The following is a 15,661-nucleotide window of genomic DNA, read 5'->3' as shown; positions in this document are numbered from 1 at the left end:
CCGCCCAGGCGCCCCAGCGGATGTTTCTATTCCACAACATGATGTCAGAGCCAATAAAAGCTCCAAACCAAGCTCTCCAAACTGTATCCCACAAAACTGCTCTCACACAAATACAAGAAGCAGTTCCCCCACTACCCTCATGCCGAACACATATCACTTACACACACTAAGTGCCAGAAATTGTTGTATGCGCTTTACCCATATCAAGTCATTGAATGTAGTCCTCTGGGCAACCTCACACGGCTGGTATGATTGATTCCCTTTCCATTACAGATGAGGACTCTGAGGCTTGGAGGGGCTAACTGCCCCCATGGTCACCCACCTAGCAAGTGGCTGAACCATGAGCAAATCCAGGCAGTGGGCCTCAGAGTCTCTGCTCTTCCACAGAAATCTTTAGTAAAAGGTGAAAGATTTATACGATCTGAAGAGAAACCAGAGTATCAGAGTCTCTGCTCTTAATCACTACAGGATACTTCTTTTCATTCAAAAGTAAAAGTGGGAAGAATATCGCCAGGTAGAGATGCACGTAAAACCAAACAACGCACTGCACCCCTGGGCTGCAAAGTCAGTCCTGTGCACATCCTGAGCAACTTGCCTATGCGGCACTGGAGGCGGGTGGGTCACTGCCCAGATACAGTCAGAACTGTTTACATAGAGTAGTAGCCGGCAGCCCACACTATAGTTAGAAGCAGCTGACCAAATTCTTCCGAAAATGCCCATTGCCCGCTTGTGTAGGGGTTGGGGAGGGTGGCCGAGGGTCGTGTCCCACGTGTCACGCCAAAATCGTTGCTAACAAGAGCCAAGGTTGGGGCACCAGGCTGGCTCAGTCGGTTAAGCGTCTGACTCTCGATTTTGGCTCAGGTCACGATCTCGCGGTTCATGAGTGCAGAGCCTACTTGGGATTCTCTCTCCCTCTCTTTCTCTGTTCCTACCCCGCCCTTGCTCGCTCAAAATAAATAAATAAACTGAAAAACAAAAACAAAAACAAGAGCCAAGGTGGAGACCATGGGAAAGAGGGGAAGCATCACATTCAGAAGCCGAGGCGAGATGGGACAGCTCAGGGGTCCCAAACAGCAAGTGCATGTCGGATCGTCTTCTGCAATGCCACGTGCAGGGCCTGAAAGCCCCACGGGAGGGGGAGACAGGCATTCAGTTCAGGGTGCAAGGGGACGGAGCCTTGCCACCCACGATGGGCAGCAGCACCAGCACCAGGGCTCCGCAAGCCTGTATGCTCTGTGACGAGAGGCCACACGTCCACATTTCCAGCTGCACCTGGAGAAGACAAGCTGAGGCCCCGGGGTGGGCTGGGGGCTACTGCAGCAGCGCCAGGGAAGGAGGCAGGCTCCCTCCACTGACTGCATGACCTACGTCGCATGGTCTGTGACAGCCATTGTCAAAAATGTCACTCCCTTTCCTCTTCCCAACAACTGTGTGAGTTTTTAGCATCCCAGTTTATAGTTGGAAAAAGCATCTTTCAAAGAGGACAGGTAATTGGCCCAAATGTACAGAAGCAGCAAGTGCTGAAGCTACGGTTGAAAGCCAGCACTGCCGAATGCCACCTGCAGATGTTCTGTCGTGCCGTCCCGCGCGGGTGAGCCAGGGTGGAGGGGACCCGAAGTCCGCAGCGGACTCGGCAATTGTGGTGTTTTCTAACCATCGTCACCGCTTGCCTTTTTCCACCTCACTTGCCGTTGAACTGCTTCCCATTTTCACATCGTGAACACAACCAAAGGTCTCAAACGATCTTTATACAGGAATCATAAGCAGATCTATTTTTTCGAGTTTGCTTAAGTCAACGCAAATGGTGTTGGAAGAATGAAGTCTGGGAGCAAAATTAAAATGACTGGAAATCTCGTGTTTGTAACGATCTGGATTGGACAGCAAACGTGTGGGAATTCGGCGTGAGTTTTATTCAGAGACTAAGGCTCTGAAAAGTGCCACGTCAGCATTTCCTGTCACTGTCATGTCACTCAACTCAGCCCTGACCTGCTGGGACTGACCCCCCACCCCAGGAGTGGAGATCATTCCCTCAGCCTCCTGTGGGGGGGGGGGGATAGTGCCCCACACCCCGCAGCTGCTCCCTGGGGGCTGAGCCACCCCCACATTCTCAGCGAGCGAATTCCAGCTTTGCCTTCACTCCGTGGCTAGCCACCCGGAGCCTCACTGGACTAAAGTCAAGATACGGTCTAAGGATACCGAATATCTATAATTACTGCCTGTCCCTTTTACTTCCCCTTTTAAGCACTGTCCAAGAGACTAGTATATCTTTTGTAGTGAATTCAAAACTAAAGTATAACCTCTTGGAATTTCCCATTAGAGGCCGTTCTGTTTAATTATTTTTTAATGTTTATTTATTTTTGAGAGAGAGAGAGGGAGAGGGAGAGAAAGAGAGACAGACAAAGCATGAGTGGGTGAGGGATGGCAGAGAAAGAGGGAGACACAGAATCCGAAGCAGGTTCCAGGGTCTGGGCTGTCAGCACAGAGCCCAATGTGGGGCTCGAATTCATGAACCACGATATCTTGACCTGAGCCAAAGTCGGCAGCTTAACCAACTGAGCCACCCAGGCACCCCAAGGCCGTTCTGTTTATAAGGTTCTGATGACACTGGGGCCTTAGCAATGACAGGTCCTGTGCACGTGAAATTTGGAATGTGGACCAAGTTTTGGGGATTTTCTACTTTGCTCCCAGTACAAGACTAACTCAAGATGCACCTAAAATAGCCACCTTGGTTTTATATTTATTTTCCCATATGTTCTAAAATGTATTGGACAGGGCCAATTTGTCATCACTCATTCATTCATTCACACACAGTTTCAACCAACACTTGTTGAATGTTAGACTCAGGCATAAGCTGGGGCTTGGGACACAAGGGAAAAAACACACACCCCACTGTCTTGAAGAAAGAAAGACAAGAAATAACACTGGTTAAGTGTGAGTCAACTTTATTCGCTGAGATACAAAGACAGATGAGGTAACAAATAATTGAAATAGAATTAGAATAGAATATAATTTCGGAGAATGGAAACTCAAGATCCTACGGGTGCCTGGGAAGGGGAAATGAAGTGACCTTCAGATGGAGGCCCCCAGCTGGGCTCCTGCCAGTGTAGACAATTCGTTCTCTTTTCTAACTTTGCTCTTCCTCCTTGTGCCCTGGTACTGTTCTTTCCTCTGCTACACAGATGCCTCTCAGGTGTGAGGTGACTATTAGCACAGATGATAAACAATTGAGCTAACTCCTGAGTAGAGTCGCAGTTTACTCAGTGAGCCTTGTTTGGCCTGTTTATCTAAAATTTTATTTATTTCTTGAGTGGTTAATATACTTACATGATGCATGTTAGCAGGGGTTTGGAAGAAGTTGATTCTCACCCTGCGGGATGACTTTGGGAGGTCAAGGACGTCTGTGGAGGCGGCCACTGCGGATGTAGTGGAAATAACGAGAGAAGCAGAAACCAGAATGGGGGCCTGACGGTGGACGGCGTGGCCGTGATCTCGTGATGGAACGTGATCGGGTGAGGACCGCATCTCACGGCTGAGCAAAGAAGGGAATCTGCTCCTGGGAAGATGCTGGAAAATTGTTGAAATGACGATGAAGGGTTTGGAATATTACACAAACTTAGTAGTTAAAGAAGGCACAGGGGTTGAAACGATGGACTCCAAGTTTGAAAGAAGTTCTACTGTGGGTGAAATGCTCTCAAACAGCATCGCGTGCACAGAGAAATCGTTCATGAAAGGAAGAGTCAGTGGATGCAGCAAACTTGATTGTTGTCTTATTTCAAGAAATTGCCACAACACCCCAGCCTTCAGCACCCACCGCCCTGACCAGTCAGCAGCCATCGACATCGAGGCAGGACTCTCTGGCAGCAAAAAGATGTCAGCTTGCTGAAAGCTCAGATGATGATTAGCATTTCCTAGTGATTCCTAGTTTTGTTTTTTTTTTTCTAGGAGAGAGAGAGAGAGAGAGAGAGAGAGACAGCGTGAGCAGGGGAGGGTCAGAGAGAGAGGGAGTCACAGACTCTGAAACAGGCTCCAGGCTCTGAGCTGGCAGTCAGCACAGAGCCCGATGTGGGGCTCGAACCCACGAACTGCGCGGGGCTCGAACCCATGAACCGCGAGATCATGACCTAAGCGAAAGTCGGACGCTCAACCGACTAGGCCACCCAGGCGCCCCGTGATATAGTATTTTTAAGTTAAGGTACAGGGTGCCTGGCTGGCTCAGCGGAAAGAATATGTGTTTCTTGATCTCGGGGTCGTGAGTTCAAGCTCCATGCTGGGTGTAGAGATTACTCAAATAATAAATTTAAAAATTAAATTAAATTAGGGGTGCCTGGGTGGCTCAATTCTTTAAGTGTCTGGCTTTGGCTCAGGTTGTGATCTCAGTTTGTGGGTTTGACCCCTGCGTCGGGCTGTGTGCTGACAGCCCGGAGCCAGGAGTCTGCTTCAGATTCTGTGTCTCCCTCTCTCTCTGCCCTTCCCCTGCTCACATTCTGTCTCTCTCTCTCAAAAATAAATAAACATTAAAAAATTAAATTAATTTAAGATACGTTTATGTTTTTCAGATATGATGATACAGCAGTTAAGACTACAGTAAACATAACTTGTATATGCCCTGAGAAACCAAAAAATAAATTGACTTGCTTTTTTGTGATATTCGCTTTTTTATAGTGGTCTGGAACTGAACCTGTAATATCTCTGAGGTATGGTTCTATATTTACTGGTTCATCACTACTTCTTCCTTCAAAAGACTATACCCTTCACTGGGTCAGATTTTTTTTCTGGTTTATTGAACGACCTCAGCTGTACAGAGCCTGAAACACAGTAAATGTTCATTAATATTTATTGAATAGATGAACTAAGTTTTTGTTTTCTTTTTCTGTAAGAATTTTCATCTTAATGAATTCTTCACATAGTTATTAACCCTTTATGAATATGATTGTAAATATTTTCTTAGAATATTTGTCTTCTCTTCATGAATTTTCTTACACTATTTTGCATACTATATTATCGACTTTTCCAGCTTGTGATCATGGACATTTTCCCATATCTTTAAAAAATCCTTTGAAATCAGGGCTAGCAGTTGGTAGAAGCAGAATCTGCTACGTCTGGGCAAGTCCTGTGGCCTGGCAGAATGTACTAGATTATTTGTATGAGAGAGATGGTCTCTTCTGGGAAACAGGGAACCCTGGGTGTGCCTGGCTGGCTCAATCTGTAGAGCATGCAACTCTTGATCGTGAGTTTGAGCCCTATGTTGGGCATAGAGATGACTTAAGTAAATAAGGCTTCAAAACAAAACAAAACAAAACAAAACAAGGAATTCTGAGGAAAGGAGCCAGGTCCAAGCAGCTCGGCTTACTATTTCCCACCCATTCTAAGGCATGCTTTTTTTTTTCTTTTCACATTTAACACTCTGGATCAGGATATATCTTATAATTGACGGCATCTTCCAATTACAGTTGGCAGTGATTTTCCTCGTTTAATGGCACATAGAATAACAACGTGTCTCACAACTGGTAAGTCTGAGGTTTGGGGAGATACAAAAGGAAGTTTGGTCACCTCAGGAGCGTGCGATTGACACCAGAGCTGCAATCCGTCCCTCCCAGCTGTCTCTAGCTAGTCTGCCTGGACTCATTTTTCATTCAATGGAGAGCGAGAGATGTTAAAAGGTAAAAATGAAGGAAGTATTGCAAATACGAGGGAATGACTGGTGCACGAGAGGGACTGGATTCCCTTATCCTGTGACGTGACACTCCGGGGCCCGGGACAGGCTGCGCCTTGGCCTGGAACCTTCCTACACGGTGGCCTACCGGTGTTTGGAGGCGTAGGTAGTGCGTGGCCAAGCAGACCTGCTCTCGGGAGTGCTGGAGACCTTCTCTGGAAAGACTTGGGAGATTGTAAACAGTCCCAGGTTCCCACCAACGTCTTACGGTCCCCTCGGTGAGTAGATCTCTCTCCCTCCCTGGGTCAGGAGCGCGGGGGGCAGGGGGTGTTGCTGACTTTGATTACAGTCTGGGAAAAAATGAAGAGATGGGTTAGAGCTCGAGGAGAATCAAATTCCCTTAAAATGTCTTCACTTGCAAAGAGATTTTTCAGGGCTTGAGGCGAGGTGGGGTGAGTCTCCTCAGACACGTAAGGGAGGCTGCCTCTGCTGGGAAGAAATAACCGGCAGGAGTTAGAAGCTCAGAGCATTCACATCCATCCAAATGCACCCAAATGCCCTCATTACAGTGCCTGGGGCACCTCCCTTTTCCCATCAGGTCCTTCAAATTTGCAGATCATCTGGCAAGACTGTGGATGCGATATATGTTGTAATTCTGCAATCCACAGGTTTGACCTTTGGGTCTTTTGGGGGACAGTTTACTGGCCCTGCAGCCCTAAAAAACAGGAGCTTCTTTTAAAGAGCAGCTATTGACTCTGGTTCTCTGACTATGCCTTGACTGAAAATGATAAGCCCTAAGCATGAGGTTGGAAATTTTCTTTTTATCAGCATTCGACGCAGCCACTATGCTGGCCTCGTGAGCATCACCTTCATCCCTGCCACCCGCAGATCTGGACTCAAGTTACCCTGTGGGCCGGTGTTCTGCACCTGCGTGAGCCCTTTTCCACTGCCTTCCAACCCATTCAGCTTGGACAATGAATCCCAGGCCCCCACCTTTGAGGGTCATTTTCTGAAGCCACCTCTGGCACCTAGTACTTCATCAGTCAATGTTCTATCGAAAAAACAGAAACCATTCCAGATACTTTTGGCAGAAAGGGATTTAATGTGTGGAATCAGACAGTGTCTGATGAAGTTCTAAAAGAACAGAAGTCAAGGGAATCAGGCATCAGTTTCCAAACTCATCACGCGAGCCGTGGGGCAGAGACTTAGGAATCTGTTGCGATCTGTTTCCTGATCGAGAACCTCCACCAACGGTCAGACACCTGGCAGCCAGGGGGCCTCACAAAGGAGCCTGGTGACCGTGCAGAGCCGTGGCTCTTCCAACAGGCCTCTGCTTCTGTGCCTTTCGCTTTTCAAATGATGTGCGAGTGCCTGTCGTGGGCAGAAGGTAAACTCTGGAACCCCGAAGGCAAGGGTTTGGGGGAATCATGGCTCCTTCCATGGAAGGCGGTAGTGATGAAAGAGGGTTGAAGATAAAAAATGAGGGAGAGAAAGCCTCGCTATGTCTAGTACACCGCCCCCCCCATTCCTTTTTTATAATCAGGAATTCAGCTCTCTTAATTAGACTCCCTTCCTGCGGAAAGCTCCTGCCCTGCCCACGACCAGTGTTTCTCAATGACTGGCCCATAAGCCAACTGCATCAGGCCAACCATAGAGTTCCCTGGGCCCCACCCCAAATCTTCTCTCTGGAGGTGAACTTTCCAGAACACTAAGTACATTTACTACTAACATGAGAGGTGGTCCATGTTGCCCTCCGAGAGGCTTTTCTTTTCTTCCTAGCCGTGGCATTAGCTAACTTGTAGAAAGCCCACAGAACGCACTGACCACGAGTGTGTCCAGGGCCCGAGAGTGGGCCCTGGCTCTGCCCAGAGGGCAGCTTGTGTTGTCAGAAGCAGGTGGGGATGTTCCACCCGCTGGAGGCATCTGAGATCAGCCCAGCCTCCTGGTAAGCCTCAGTGCATGTGTCCAAATACAAAACAGGAAGTTCCCTTTGTCCTGAAGAATGACAAGTAGGCCACTGTAGGGTTCCACTTAGTCCCTAATCATCCGCAATCCATACTCTCGGTAGAAATTACACACTTACAGTTCCGTACCTTTATACCTTGGCAGAGAATAAAATTATGCTGAGTTACAAATAAGATGGATATTAAAATTCTAAAGATGATGGATATGAAGACAAATATTTCATTATGATTGCTCAAGACTTAACTATCTTTTCTTTTTAAGTACAGGCAATTAAAAAATTAATTTTGTAAAGAACAACAATAAAAAACAGAGGCAAGTTATCTTGCCTACCAAAATAGTTAGGGCAAAAACTAGATCTGGTACTGTCTTAAAAATTCTTTAAACTTAGGGGCACCTGGGTGGCTCAGTCAGTTAAGTGTCCGACTTCAGCTTGGGTCATGATCTCACATTTCGTAAGTTTGAGCCCTGCATCAGGCTCTGTGCTGACAGCTCAGAGCCTGGACTTGCTTCAGATTGTGTGTTTCCCTCTCTCTCTGCCCCTCTCCCACTTGCACTCTGTCTCTCTCTCAAAAATTAATAAACATTAAAAAAATTTAAAAATCTTTGGACTTAGAACTGTATACATAATAAAGGAGGTGTCCGAGCCATTGGTAACTGTGCACAGAAATTCCGCAGCCTCTTGAATTTCAAAGCTCATGCTTTTTCTTTGTTTGTTTGTTTCCCAGGTGGCTCTAATGTGTAGCCAAGATTAGAAGCTTCCGGTTTAGAATACCACCGAAATGTAACACGCCAGTCACCATTGTTGAGATGATATGGACGTCTCAATTGTTTTCACAGCACGTCTCCTCTATTACAACACTGCCAAAAACATTCTGCTATTTCCTGTCGCTCAACGGTATGGCCCTGGACGCACGCCAGGGAAAGTTGTCTTCACCTAGCCGGTAGCTGCCTCCCTGGTTGCCTCCTTACAGAAGCCTGGGATCATGGCTGATCCTTGCTCCTGAAAGGCGGTGACTCTGCCTTGGCAAAACCACGTGTGCCCACTAGCTACTGTCTTCTCTCTTGGGCAGCCATTTTGAAATTCTGACAAGCCTGCCCGTTTGCTCTTTCTCTCTTTTCCTTGCTCAGAACTTAGGATTTTGATAGAAACTGATTAAAATATAGATTCTCAGGAACTCGAAATGTTTGCCAAGAATGTGAGTCACAAGCCAGAGGAGGAGGAGTTTCAGCAGTAAAAAAAATGTGCTCCTTCATGCGACTTCCTTTACCAGAAAACGTTGCCATTGCAGTAGGTAAGCAAATGCTTCTATTTTGAGTAAGTCACGCCTCAGTTCCGAACCACCTAATATTTGAAAACATGTCGTCGCATTTAGTCTTGGAACAAGATGACGTCATAACCATCAGTGTGATATTTGTGACGTGGGAATGAACAAGAACCCCCAAAGCTATTTTCCTTCTTGTTTAGAACAAAAAATACCGACTGGATAAATGGCTCAGGCGGCCAGTGAGCAACGGCTGGCTTAGTGCGGTTGTTGCTGCCCTTACAGTGCCCCAGGGGCGCACTGAGTGCAGACACTGCATTTTTGGCAGTCCTGTGTTTGAAGAGTCTTTTCTATATTTCTCTCCGTCAAAGGCTCCCAGGATCCATTAGCGGCTCTGCCCTGGACGCCGGTCTGGGCCTGCAGGTGGTGTGGACGCCGCACCAGCTCTGGGACATGGTCCTGCGTCTTCTGCCCACTGCCCGCCTCACTGGGCAGTTGCCCATTTTCCAGACCTGACTCATCAGGCTTCTTGGTGGTCCTGTGAGTTTTCCAGCTTCTTTTCGGTCACTTCCTTTTCTTAAATTGGCCGGAGTCTTTTCTGACTCGCCTAAGACTCCCAACCACTACAGTTTCCTATTCCAATTAAAATAAAATTCAAACTTCCGCCGTGGCGTCCAGCAGGCGACGTGGTTCCCTGCCCACCTCCTCAGCCTCATCTGATTCCTTTTTCTGCTCTGTCCTCCCTACCCCAGCCGCCCTGGCTTCTTTTCGGTGGCCAGTAACACCGCGTGAGGCACCTCGGCCCGTCCCACAGCTCACCTGCCTGCAACTCTTGTTTTCCAGATCTGCTCACTTTGCCTCAAATCAGTAGCGTTTCAGAGCACATCGCCCTATGTGTTTTTCTGTGAAGGCACCATGATCTGAAGTTCCGTGTGTGTGCACGCGCGTGTGCGTGTGTGTGTACTTGTGGTGTGTTTTTTTGGTTACTCATTTATTTTCTGTTTGCTCTACTGTAAGGTCCCTGGGGACAGGGAATTCGTCCTTCTTCACTCCTTTATGCTCAGCACCTATGACAGTAGTAGGCATGTCATGGGGGAAGTGTTTGGTAAACAGTTGTTTATATAAGTGAGTCAGTTTCTAGTGTCACAGCACTTTTCTTTCATCTTCACAATAATCTCGTCAGGTATATGTGTGCCTTAGCATCTCCATTTCTCAGGGAGGCCATGAGGCTTGCCTTCAGTCAGCTACTAAAAAGGGGAAGAACCTGGCTCATATTAGTTTTGATTTCATTACTTTTAATACCCTTATGGAAAAAATCTGATATTCTTTACACCATACCATACTTTATAAACATTTTTTAAAAAGCCTAGTAAAAAGATATTACTCTTTCCCTCAAAACAGAAACTTCTTAGCAAAATACCTAAGCACCAGATCCACTCTTCACAATGTCTATAAAAACAATGCCAATTGTTTGAGCCATATGTTTTGGGACCCGCCCATTCATTAGATTAAAATAACAGCAGCAGATATGGAAAGAAGGAAAGTGATTTGAAAATGAAGGGAAGGACCAGCATGGCTCTCTGATAGGTTGGATACAGAAAAGGAAAGAGAGGCATCCAGACTATACTAACTTGGTCGCCTGTTTCTTGACAGTAATTTGGGACAGTTCTCTGGTCAGAGCCTGGCCTACTCCCGATCTTTGCTTGTTTGTTTCTTCGTGCCAGTAGATAAATTCTGAAGACCATCAAAACTCTCTGCTCTGCCTTTGTGATCCTAATATTTGTAGTGTAGGAGAGATCTTATATCAAATATTTTATAGGTAAAACAGATAAATGGAGGTTTTATATTGAAGCAAAGGAATATTTTTGCCTGACAACTTCAGATTTTAATGGCTCTGGTAGTATTGACCTAATTTTTAAACTGAGTGTCATTTAATAAAATGCAGATACTGAGGTGCCTGGGTGGCCCAGTTGGTTGAGTGGCCAGCTTCGACTCAGGTCATGATCTTGTGGTTCATGGGTTCAAGCCCCACATCGGGCTCTGTGATGACAGCTCAGAGCCTGGGGCCTGCTTCGGATTCTGTGTTTCTCTCTCTCTCTCTCTGCCCCTCCCCTGCTCGAGCTCTGTCTCTCTCTGTTTCTCAAAAATGAATATACATTTAAAAAAATTAAAAAAAATAAAATGCATATACTGGCATTATGATTATATAGGATAGAAAATAAATTCTGAGCTACTTACAAAATTTTTTAAATACAATAAAACCTTGGTTTGCCAATGAAACATGTTTGTGATCCAAAGCACTTGTATATCAAAGCAAATTTCCCTGTAAGAAATAATGGAAACTCAGAGGATTCGTTCCACAACCCAAAATATTCATATAAAAATAATTATAATACTGTAATGTAATACAGAATAATAAAGTACGAAATATAAAGAAAAATAAACAAATTGACCTGCATTTACCTTTGAAAACCTTCGTGGCTGGTGTGAAGGAGACAAGAGAGAGGAGGGTTATTGTGAAGGACGACTTTCACCATCACTAACAGAATCACTGCAATCTATTGGCTCAATGGAATCTTTCTCCTTTCCTACAACCTAACAGGAAACCTATCCAATATCACTTGCTTTTCCTCCTTTGGAGGTTTTCGCGGGAATGTGACACTGCATTGTTGTGAAACAGATTTACCGCTCGCACTGCTAGAGCTTTATTCAGGTGGTGCTTGTCTACAAAATTTTGCACTGTTTCCCACAGATTTTACACATCTCCCTAATCTCATTTGAAGTGAAGGATTCCTCTGCCGCTTCCCCTTCTCCTCTGCAGATGAGATGCAGATGTAGACTTCCTGTAAAATCTTGCAATTTCATACAAATCAAAACCACACCTGTCAGAATGGCTGAAATGAACAGCTTAGGCAACAGCAGATGTTGGCGAGGATGTGGAGAAAGAGGAATCCTTTTAAACTGCCGGTGGGAATGCAAACTGATGCAGCCACTCTAGAAAACAGTGTGGAGGCTCCTCAAAAAATTAAAAATAGAACTACCCTAGGCCCAGCAATTGCCCAGTATTTATCCAAAGGATACAAAAATACTGATTTGAAGTGGCACATGCCAATATTTATAGCAGCACTATTGACAATAACCAAAGTATGGAAGGAGCCCGACATTTGGATAAATAGATAAAGAAGATGTGACATGCATATATACAATGGAATATTACTTGGCAATAAAAAATAATGAAATCTTGCTATTTGCAACAACGTGGATGGAACTAGAGTGTATTTGCTAAGCAAAATAAGTCAGAGAAAGACAAATATATATGATTTTGCTCACATGTGGAATCTAAGAAACAAAAGAGATGAACATAAGGGAAGAGAAGCAAAAATAAGAAAAAAACAGAGAGGAAGACAAACCATAAGAGACTCTTAAATGCAGAGAACAAACTGAGGGTTGCTGGCGGGTGTTGGGTGGGGGAATGGACTAAACAGGCAATAGACATCAAGGAGGGCACTTGTTGGGATGAGCACTGGGTGTTACACATAAGTGAAGAATCACTAAATGCTATTCATGAAATCATTATTACACTATATGTTAACTAACTTGGACTTAAATTTAAAATTAATTAATTAAGTTTTTAAAATTGAAATTTTAAAAAGTCTTGCAATTTTAGCCACTCACGTACCTCATTTGTACTTCTTAATGATTTCCTTCTTAACTTCTGCCATCATCATCTCCTTCTTCCTGCCTTTCTTTTCAACCTTTGTCTGCATGGGGGCCATTGTATATGCTCGCATGGATGTTGACTATAGTACAGTATTATTAATATGCTGTATTTAATGTAACCGGCAATAAGGTGGCAGAGGAAAGGGTCTGTATCTGCAGGCAGCCTGACCTAGAAGGAAGCAAAGCCTTCCTGAGCTCAGTCTTGGATGGAAAAGCAAAGGACTGTCCATAGGTGCTTTGAAGTGACAAAAATACACCAGTGCCAGTCGTGGGCACCTTCCAATGTTCTTAAAAATCACTGATTTCCGCCAAACACCGATGCCTGAGACCTAACATCCGAGCATGGGAGACGTCACCCACCATCCCACAGCAGGGGAGCGAGAGAGAACCAGTGGCTCAGTTGTGGTTATGTGATGTTCGGCGTCAGGTGCTTCTCATATTGCAAGATATCGCTTAAGTATCAAGTTAAAGTTTATTAGATGTGTTTGTTCACCTTGTGAAACACTCGCAGAGCAAGTTACTCGCAATCTAAGGTTTTACTGTACATGTAAATCATAGTAAACGTGCATAATTTTCTTACTGTACAGCTCCTGTCTGAAAACCAAAAGTGGAGTTGTGACAAGTCCTAGGAGTTAAATTTCACAATTATTTAATGAAATTCATAATACAAATTATACTTCATGAAATATTTAGTAAAGAAATTTGTGTCAGCCCATGTGCTGGTGAATAACCTGAATAATGTTTATGATTTCATACCCCTTACAAGACTGAAACTGCTTGTAAAGATCTAAAACAAGGAGTTTCTATTTCAGTACTTTTTATAGGCTTCATACAAAAATTTCTTAAGAGACTTTTGCCCTTGGGGCACCCGGCTGCCTCTGCAGTAGGGCATGTGACTCCTGATCTCTGGTTGTGAGTTTGAGCCCCATGTTGGGTGTAGAGATTACGTACAACTAAAATCTTAAAAGAAAAGTAATGTTTTTTGTCCAAAATGAAATGACTTTAAAGAATTATTCCATTGTAACTTGTAATATTTCATTTGGTAGAAGAAAATTGTATTTACTGAGGAAAATAATGTAATGATCAAACCTATGTGATTTAACCCTAAAAATGAGAAACACAATATCTATATATTTATTTATTCATTCATTCCTTTTTAAATTTTAATTTCAATATAGTTAGCATACAGTGTTATATTAGTTTCAGGCATACAGTATAGTGATTGAACAATTCTACACATTTACTCAGTGCTCATCATGATAAGTGTGCTCTTAATTCCCTTCACCTATTTCATCCATCCTTACACCCACCTCCCCTCTGGTAACCATCAGTTTGTTCTTCATAGTTAAGACTCTGTTATTTTCTTTGTCTCTTTTTTTTCTTTGTTCATTTGGTTTTTTTCTTACACTCCACATATGAGTGAAATCATATGGTACTGATCTTTCTCTGGTAGACTTATCTCCATTTAGCATTATACTCATTAGATCCACCCATGTTGTTGCAAATGGCAAGATTTCACTCTTAATGGCTGAGTAATATTCCATTGTGTATATTTATCACATCTTTACCCATTCATCTATCAATGGACACTTGGGTTGCTTCCTAAGTTGGCTATTGTAAATAATATGCTGCAGTAAACATAGAGGTGCATATATGTTTTTGAATTAGCATTTTTGTATCATTGGGGTAGATATCTAGTAGTGGAATTACTGGATCATATGGTAATTCTAGTTTTAATTCTTTGAGGAACCTCCACACTGTTTCCCTCAGTGGCCGCACCAGTTGGCCTTCCCATCGGCAGTACAAGAGGGACCCCTTTCTCCACATCCTCACCAATACTTGTTTTTTGTGTTTTTGAATTTAGTCATTCTGACAGCTGTGAAGTGATATTTTCATATGTGATATCACTCATATGTTGAACTTGAGAAAGTTAACAGAAGACCATGGGGGAAGGAAAGGGGGAAAATAGTTTCAAACAGAGAGGGAGGCAAACCTGTAAGAGACTCTTAAATACAGAGAACAAACTGAGGGTGGATGGGGAGTGGGGGAGAGGGGAAAGTGGGTGATGGGCAATGAGGAAGGCACTTGTTGGGATTAGGGCTAGGTGTTGTACGTAAGCGATGAATCCTGGGAATCTACTCCCAAAGTCAAGAGCACACTGTGTACACTGCATGTTAGCTAACCTGACAATAAATTATATTTAAAAAAAAAGAAAGAAACAAACAAACAATTAGTGACTGGGGTGCAGGGGCATCTCAGTTGGTTAAGCATCAGACCCTTGGTTTCAGCTTAGGTCATGATCTCAGTTCGTGAGTTCAGGTCCTGTGTTGTCGGCATGGAGCCTGCTTGGGATTCTCTCTCTCCCTCTCTGCCCCTTCCCCACTCACTCTCTTTGTCTCTTTCTCAAAATAAATAAATAAACTTAAAAAAAAAAAGGAAACACTTCATGACCAAATATACCATTTCATACAAATAGCCCAGACCAATTTGTAGGCCATTTAAAAAACTCTTTTATTTATTTTCGAGATACAGAGAGAGACAGAGTGTGAACAGGGGAGGGGCAGAGAGAGAAGGAGACACAGAATCTGAAGTAGGCTCCAGGCTCTGAGCCTGATGTGGGGCTCAAACCCATGAGCCACGAGATCATGACCTGAGCCAAAGTCAGACACTTAACCGACTGAGCCACCCGGGCACCCTGACCATTTTTATTAAAGTTACTATTAGTGAAATTATCAGGGTAAGATCTAGACATCACACATTAGAATGGTGAAAATGGGAAAAAATATTACGATATGAAAATTATCAGATACACACAATGATGAAAATATAAATGAGAATAAAACTTCAAAGGAATAATGTAAATACTTTTTATCCAATGATGAGACTCATGATTTTGAAAATATTTAGTATATTTTTAATAGACTATTTTTTGGAGCAGTTCTAGGTTCACTGCACAGTTGAGCAGAAAACACAAAGTTTCCACATATGTCCTGCTCCCACCTATGCACCAGGACGTCCACTGTCAACATCCCCCACCAGACTGGTCCATTTGTTACAACTG

At 44.1% G+C, this 15,661-nt stretch overlaps 1 pseudogene; it reads right to left on the bottom strand.

Moving 5' to 3' along the window:
* Positions 1 to 315: 315 nt before the first annotated feature.
* On the bottom strand, positions 316 to 441 carry LOC144216173 (U5 spliceosomal RNA; annotated as a pseudogene).
* Between the last annotated feature and the right edge of the window lie 15,220 nt (positions 442 to 15,661).

Source organism: Crocuta crocuta, unplaced genomic scaffold (genome assembly GCF_008692635.1).
Source record: "Crocuta crocuta isolate KB4526 unplaced genomic scaffold, BGI_CrCroc_1.0 scaffold258, whole genome shotgun sequence".
NCBI classification, from domain to species: domain Eukaryota; kingdom Metazoa; phylum Chordata; class Mammalia; order Carnivora; family Hyaenidae; genus Crocuta; species Crocuta crocuta.
Note: the sequence above shows the minus strand (reverse complement) of the source record. Positions and strands in the feature narration are given on the sequence as shown.